The sequence below is a fragment of the Canis lupus genome, chromosome 1, assembly GCF_011100685.1.
Source record: "Canis lupus familiaris isolate Mischka breed German Shepherd chromosome 1, alternate assembly UU_Cfam_GSD_1.0, whole genome shotgun sequence".
NCBI lineage: Eukaryota > Metazoa > Chordata > Mammalia > Carnivora > Canidae > Canis > Canis lupus.
The window spans coordinates 71,038,128-71,046,871 of record NC_049222.1 but is presented as its reverse complement, the minus strand read 5'-3'; positions in this window follow the sequence as shown (position 1 = coordinate 71,046,871).

Genomic DNA, 8,744 nt, shown 5'->3' with positions numbered 1-8,744 from the left:
TAGTTTGGGTTAAAATTGATAATTAAATCGGAACATGCCTATATAATAGATGGCTGAGTAGTATGTGTGTGTGAGAGACGTACAAATACACAGCTATGGCTAAATTAATGTAGCCGCGACTGTTTGGAAACATTTAACCTATATAAGTAACTTCTAAGGTACATTTCAAGCAATAAGAAGAAAACCTTGAATTGTAGGATTTCAGTCACACACAAAAGGGAGAAGTATAAATTCTTGCTTTTATTTTTTTTTAAGATTTTGAGAGAGAGCGTGAGCTTGAGTGGGGGCAGGGGCAGAGGGAGATGGAGAAGCAGGCTCCCTGCAGAGTAGGTGCTAGATCCCAGAACCCCAAGATGGTAAAGTGAGCCAAAGTCAGAAGCTTACTCCACTGAGCCACTCAGGCACTCCTAAATTCTTGCTTTTAGATATACACAATATCTCTTGCAAGATACACAAGAAACTGACACATCAGTTATTACCAGGGAAGTGTAATATGTGACTATGAAAAATAAGTGAAAAGATTTCAAGAGATACTTATAACTCTTTGTATTTTTTGCACTTTGAACCAAGTGAAAGTATCTTTTCAAAAAATAAAGTTGTATATAGTTACCATTTTTTGGAGGCCTACTATAATAGCATATGTCTACTGATACACATTTAATATGGTTGGGTGATGTACTTACATTCTACTACTCTCAACAATTCTGTGATGTTGAGATATTACCATTCCCATTTTACAGATGAGGAAACTTGTCCAAGGTCACATAACTCATAACTGATATATAGAAGCCAGGGCTTCTGGCCTCTGAAAATTACTGGTTTATACCTCATGGAGTCTGCTGAACAAAAGGCACTGAAAAATGGGGCCCCCACATTTCTGAGAACTTTCTCATATTTAAAACCTTTAGGGGTTAAATCCAACTTTAAACTTTAATAGTTGATGTGGAAAGCTGAAAGTTCATTTTTCATTTCAGTTAATTTAGTAAACTTTTTAAAACAATTTAATGCCAAATGACTGCACGATATACTTCTGGAAGGGAAATATAGCACATCCAATTTATACTTGAAAGATAAAAAAAAAAGTGATATATCCATCATAGACACTCAAATCATAGGTTGAGTAAGATCCAATAGATTAAGCACCAACCAATAGTTACTGTTTAACATGCCCCAGAGAGCAAGATAAATTATTCAGAACCAGGACACTGACTTTCTGTTTCTAAAAACTACTCTTCATCAACAGTAACCTGGCAACTCTACTTGTTCTCTGCACAAGAGAATGAAAGACATGCCAGGAATGTGTGAAGTGAACAGAGGGTGATTCCAGGAACAGAGCTGAGGTCATGCAAGATCTGCTTCTTTGGCTCCCTGTTCATGCAACTAGGAAGCTGAAGTGTGCGAGATCATATTTTTGATGTCTTTGTCCTGCCCAGACATCAACATCCCACAGTGTATATTAACTCTGAAGAATACTAAAGCCCATTTCAGGATACTTTTTATTATTATAGTAATCTTTCCAGTTGTTAAAAATATAGACATCTTCTGATAGAGATATTGTTTTTTAAAATTAATCTGAGTAAATTGTAAAGATTTGTTGGGCTTTATTCAGTGATTCATGAATCGGGCCCCATCCCATCTAGTAGATAGAAAGGAATTCCGAAGAGCTATACAAAAAGAAAGACTTTTATAGGTAGAAAGGGAAGTAATTAGCCAAGAGTGGATTGTTTGCAACAAGGTTACCTCCTGAGGGAACTGCAGGGGTCTGTATCAGGAGGGTTATCTCCCTAGAGATAAGGTAATTGTAGATGGACAGGTTTAAGATTTCCCTCCTAGGAAAGGTTGAAACTAATTAAGTTAGATATTAAATCTGTTTAGTGACATTGGGCTTAGCACAATTGACTCCATTTGGGGCCTGTTTTGTCTTAACAATAGCCCCCTTTTAATCATGCTTTCAGCCTAATGGAAAGATGTAATCAAAATGTAAGATATTAGTACCGCTCCCAGAGACAACTCTGAGGTTCTGGCAGTGTTTGCCAGTGCTCTGTGATAGTCACAGGGCATGATGTCTTTTTGCTGAATCATTGTGGTATTCACACATCATCACTTCAGGTTCACATTGATTAAATTGGTCATTCTCTTTATTACATTCATTTCCTGAAGATCCAGTCTCAGAGAGATTATCTGCTTGGTGATTTGCGCTGTGAACATGTATTTAAAGCTTTTGAGAGAGAGAGACCCCTGGATGGCTTAGCGGTTGAGCATCTGCCTTTGGCTAAGGGCATGATCCCAGGGTCCTGGGATTGAGTCCCACATCGGGCTCCCTGTGTGGAACCTGCTTCCCCCTCTGCCTGTGTCTCTGCCTCTCTCTTGTGGAGGCCGAGAAAAATCAAGGCCATTCCACCTCGAGTTTAGCATTAGCACAAGTACAGCCATCTGAAGCCCCTGTGAATAGGAGCTGAACTTTATGGGAAAAACTGCAGAATGTCCTCAATGTCCTCGGCAGGTAATCCCATATCAGAAAGACAACAGACCCCACGGCAGTGGTGAAAAGTCCCATATTAGAATGAGAACAGAGCTCAATGCCCTTGAAAGCCCCATATCAGAATGTAAACAGAACTTGAAAAATTCCTCCACCCCTTCTGAAAATCCCCTAGACCAGCGTATAGACCCAGCTGTAACCCACTTTGGGGTCCAAGTCCCTGTTCCCCTGTGTCGGGTATACTTGGACCCAAGCTCGAGCTCGTAAATGAGCTCTCGTGTGTTTGCATCGTTGTCGGCTCCTTGGTGGTTTCTCAGATTCGCAATCTTGGGCACATCTCTCTATGTCTCTCATGAATAAATAATATATTAAAAAATGAATAAAGCTTTTGACAAAATATAGCACACAGGGAGACTATTCTGATTATTATGATAATAATGATAATAATGATAATTCCGGAGTGTACTATCTGGAGTGTACTTCAAAGCCATGGTCTCCAAGGCCCAAATCAATCAAAATCAAATAAGTCAGAGGAGCACCTGGGGAGCTCAGTCGGTTAAGCATCTGACTCTTGGTTTTAGCTCAGGGCTTGATCTCAGGGTCCTGAGATGGAGCCCCATGTAGGGCTCTCCTCTCAGCATGTAGTCCTCCCTCTCTCTCCCTCCCCTACTCTGCCCGCCCCCATTCACTCTTGCTCTTTCTCTCTCTCTCTCAAAAAAAAAAAAAAAAAGTCAAAGAAAGATCCCATTGAAGAAGTCACTTTCTTAAGCCAAGAGGCCTATTCAGTGATCTTATGTAGCTGAATCTCAACTTCCCTGGAGTGTCCATTCAAGTGCCACAAGTGATGTTGTCCACAGCACAAATACTTCATTTAGTTAAAAGATAATCAAAGGCTATGTTATTGTTAACAACAACTTTGGGAAAAAACAAACAAAACCTTGGCCAGAGAGTATAAGGGATTTTATCGGGCAGCTATTCCTTTAACAGTGGATTCTGAAATATTTTTAAGAGTTAAGGAGAGATCCCTGAACATGGACTCCTTTGAACTCACTCCTAGCCAGGAAAGTAAGTGAAATCTTGCCATAATAAGCAAATCCTGAATTGTGAATACCTCCTGGTATGTCTTTTCTAATTTGACAATGTAAATTCGGGAATTGACCAATGAGATGTCCCAATTTGTTTGTGAACATTTAGAGGAACAGTTAGACAACCTTGCCCACGGCACATTCCCAGTTGTGCACCCACATGGAAGCATTCACAGGCTCAAGGAAAATAACCATCACAGACAAGTACAAACCCTGTCAGGGAACAAACTGCTCCCACTAAGTTGAGATTGTTAATGGAATCGTTCATGGGGATTGTTGCATTTACCCATTCAAACCAGGGAGTCAGTTAGGTTTTTAGTGCATTTGAAAAGTAAATATCTTGGCCTGAAATAAAAAGTTGTTCTAAATTCCTTGCCAAGATGGGTGCTGATAGATCCTTTCACAATTGGGGGTAGGTCTGATATAGGATAACCATAAGAACATGGGAGTGCAAATGTACTATGATTTACAATGATATTTATGTCTAACTGTGGCAAGTACAGGGGCCCTTGGGTGGCTCAGTAGGTCAAACATCCAAGCCTTGATTTCAACTCAGATCACCATCTTGGCATTGTGAGTAAAGTCCTATGTCAGGCTCCACACTGGGCATGGAGCCTCCCTAAGATTCTCTGTCTCTGGGGCACCTGAGTGACTCAGTGGTTGAGTGGCTTCCTTCAGCTCAGGACCCTGGGCTCCCTGTAGAGAGACTGCTTCTTCCTCTGCCTGTGTGTCTCTGACTCTCTCTGTGTGTCTCTCATGAATAAATAAATCTTTAAAAGAAAATCCCTTCAGATTTTGTCCTATGTTTTTCTTCTTTCTCATTATGGAATAATGAATCATTTTACTTTCCTTACCTACCTTTTATACAAACTTGTTTCCTTTTACCCTAACTAGTTTAATTACATATACTGATTAGAGTTCTCAACTTGTAGTTGGGTTACCTGCCTGGCTCAGTGGTAAAACTTGCAACTCTTGATCTTAGGTTGTAAGTTCAAGTCCCATGTTGGGGGTAGAGATTGTTTTTAAAAAGAACTTAAAAATTCTTTTTAAAAAAGAGTTTTCTACCCTTAGAATCCTTAATTCCTAGTAAAAACAGAAGTAAGTAGTTGTGTACTGTCTTTACCTTAACATTCTGTGGGTTGGCAAATTTATAAGTACATTTTATAATTTCTAGAAGGATATTCTTCCTCACAGTAATATTTCCAATGTGGCACAAAACGTGTTTTCTAATACACCCAAATATGTTTAGTTCTTTTCTAAAAAGAAACCAAAATATGGATAAAACTATGTTCAGTGATTTATGTTTTAATATTTTATTTTATTTGCAAATGATTTGGATATTTAATCCATCATTTACTTTATTTCAGGATATCTTTAAGGTTTTAAGTAACCAACACAATTTTGGAAACTAAATACCTTAAAACATGATTATTGCTGAAGAGTTCACCTAGAAACACTTAGCTAACTACTCTATTTAAATCCTTTGTTCTTAACAGTTATGTTTAGACCACCTGTGAAAAGTTAAGAGAAGTCATCCATCATCCCAAAGTATTTTTCTTGCTGACAAATTTTTAAAGAGATAACATGAACTTAATTGGCCTTTACTAAATCGAGGCAGAATAAAATTACTATATTTAATGCTAATTACTCTAAAGACACATGCCTGTTTTAATTAAATCAACAAACTTGGGGCAGCCAGGTGGCTCAGCGGTTTAGCACCGCCTTCAGCCCAGGGCGTGATCCTAGAAACCTGGGTTCGAGTCCCATGTCGGGCTTCCTGCATGGAGTCTGCTTCTCCCTCTGCCCCCCCCCCTCTGTTTCTCTCATGAATAAGGCATATAAAATCTTAAATAAAAATACATTAAGATGGACAAAAATATTTTTAAAAAATCAACAAACTTAAACTACTTTTATTTACTAATAATTAAGCCTAGATCACATAAAGTTGAAAAACATTTGAGTTAGTTTCTATATTTCTGAGAGTTTAGAGAATCCTTAATTTTCTTTAAGCTAATTAAATAGAATTCCTTTGCAAATTAATTGTGGCTCTATCATCTGGAGGTAGAAAAATACAACACATGAATATATCTGTATATACAGATACCCATAATCACAGACAGACACAAACTGAGACTTTTCTAAGTGGCTCCCATTCTAAACTTTAACCCATGAATCACTTACAATAATACAAAACCTACTGGTTACAAAAGAAGTTAGATCCAAATTATTTTTGGTAGATGGAATAAGTTAAGGTTAACTGCTTAGGTGGCTAAAGCTTTTTACTAATATTTGTGGAGAGGACTCCTAAGATTTTTTTATTTGCCTGAGTTTCAAATAACATTCCCCCTGCCTTTGTTTTATTTCTGATAAGAATTACTTCCTTACAGTTTGTATTTCAAAGAAATGACCTAGAAGGGTTCCTGAGAAGGCCAAGTAGACCATTTATGTCTCAAAGCTACTAGGAAAGAAAGCAAGTTCCTCTAAGAAGGACTTTTGTCTCCTAAAGCCAGAAATTTTACAATAATCAGAAGTTCGTTTGGTTTTGTGGAGGTTTGGGGATTGGTAGAAAGGATACGTAAAAGTAGAACTATTTCTGAAGCTGTTTTTCTAGTTTTACTAAGATTTTTAAAGATAAAGATGTTAGCTTTTAATTCCTTAAGAAATTGGGTTATATGGGCAGCCTGGGTGGCTCAGCCTTTACTAAGATTTTTAAAGATAAAGACGTTAGCTTTTTTTTTCCTTTTTTTTTATAATAAATTTCTTTTTTATTGGTGTTCAATTTACCAACATACAGAATAACACCCAGTGCTCATCCCGTCAAGTACCCCCCTCAGTGCCCTTCACCCATTCACCCCCACCAAGACGTTAGCTTTTAATTCCTTAAGAAATTGGGTTATATGGGCAGCCCAGGTGGCTCAGCAGTTTAGCGCCACCTTCAGCCCAGGGTATGATCCTGGAGTCCCCGGATGGAGTCCCACATCTGGCTTCTTGCATGGAGCCTGCTTCTCCCTCTACCTGTGTCTCTACCTCTCTTTCTCTGTGTGTCTCTCATGAATAAATAAAATATTTTTTAAAATTGGGTTATGATTTACATCATATCATGGGTTGATCTACCCATCCAACCACATTATCCTCACTTCTTTATAACAGGGAGAAGATTTTTATCTTAGATAGGAATGAGAATTCATGGATTTTGTGTTCTAGATCGAGAGCTGTGTGTCCTTGGGATGTTTTAATAAATCCTTTCACAAAGGCTTCAGAAGTAAAGTGTTATTTGCCACTGTGTAGTTTTAGCATAGTGAAGGCCCAAAAAAGGTCCTATCAGGCTCTTCCAATTTGGCAATTTCAGGCCACAAATCAACTTTGGAAAAATAATCCTTTCAACTATCTTGTCAGTTTTCAGTGGGGACAAGTAGTAAAGGAAGGGACGGTGTAAAAATTTATTTTCCTCTGCTGGGCACTGCAGCAGATTCAGGAGAGCTAACTCTGGTAAGAATTTTTTGTTTTTATTTAAATTTCAAATAGTTAATATGCAGTGTAATATTAATTTCAGGTATACAATATAGTGAGTCAGCACTTTCATACATCACCTGATATTTATCACAGCAGGTGCCCTCCTTAATCCCCAGCACCTATTTTATCTGTCCTCCCACCCACCTCCCCTCTGGTAACCAGCACCTTGTTCTCTATAGCTAAGAGTCTGTTTCTTGGTTTGTGTCTCTTTCTCCCCCCCCCCCCCTTGTTTTTTGTTTCTTAAATTCCACATGGGGGTGAAATCATATAGCATTTGTCTTTCCCTGAATGATTTATTTTGCTTAGCATCATATTCTCTTGCAAATGGTAAGAGATAATTCTTTTTTATGGCTGAGTAAAATTCCATTATAGATCTAATATATATTATATATAATATATATGTCACATCTTTATTTATTCATCAATTGATGGACACTTGCTCTGTTTCCATAATTTGGCTATTGTAAACAATGCTGCTATAAACATCAGGGTGTGTGTATCCCTTTGGATTGTTATTTTTGTAAATACCTCATAGTACGATTGCTGCATCATAAAGTAGTTGTATTTTTAATTTTTTGAGGAAACTCCATACTATTTTTCAGAGTGGCTGCACCAGTTTGCGTTCCTACCACCAGTGCAAGAAAGTTCCCTTTTCTCCTCATCTGCAACAACACCTGTTCTTTCTTGTGTTTTTTTTATTTTAGCTATTCTGAGAGGTGTAAGGTGGTATCTAATTGTGATTTTGATTTGTTTCCCTAATGATGAGTGATGTTGAGCATCTAGTCTATTTTCCATCACTATGTCTCCTTTGGAAAAATGTCTATTCATGTCTTTTGCTCATTTTTTAATTGAATTATTTGTTTTTCAGGTGTTGAGTTCTATAAGTTCTTTACATATTTTGGATACTAACCCTTTATTAGATATGTTGTTTACAAAATATCTTCTCCCATTCTGTAGGTTGCCTTTTGTTGTTTCCTTCTCTGTGCAGTTTTTATTTTGATGAAGTCCCAATAGGTTAATTTTTTTTGTTTCCGTTGCCTCAAGAGACATATCTAGAAAGAAGTTGCTCTGGCTAATATCAGAGGAATTACTCCCTGTTCTTTCTTCTAGGATTTTTGTGATTTTAGGTCTCACATATAGGTTTTAAATACATTTTAAGTTTATTTTTTGTATGATGAAAGAGAATGGTTCAGTTCCATTCCTTTGCATGTGGCTGTCCAGTTTTCCCCACACCATCTGTTGAAGAAACAGTCTTTTTCCCATTGGATATTAATTCCTGCTTTGTCAAAGATAAGTTGACCATACAATTTTGAGTTCATTTCTGGGTTTTATATTCTGTTCCATTGATATATGTGTCTATTTTTGTGCCAGTACCAAGATGTTTTAATTACTACAGCTTTGTAATATAACTTGAAGTCTAGAATTGCTTTCCTTTTTCAAGATTGCTTTGGCTATTTGGCTCTTTTGTGGTTCTATACAAATTTTAGTATTATTTGTTCTAGCTCTGTGAAAAATGCTATTGGTATTTTCATTGGGATTTCATTGGCATTGAATTTGTAGATTGCTTTGTGTAGAACAATAATTGTTCCTCTAATCCATGACCATGAAATGTCTTTCCATTTTTATGTGTGTCATCTTCAGTTTCTTTCCTCAATGAAAGAGGTCTT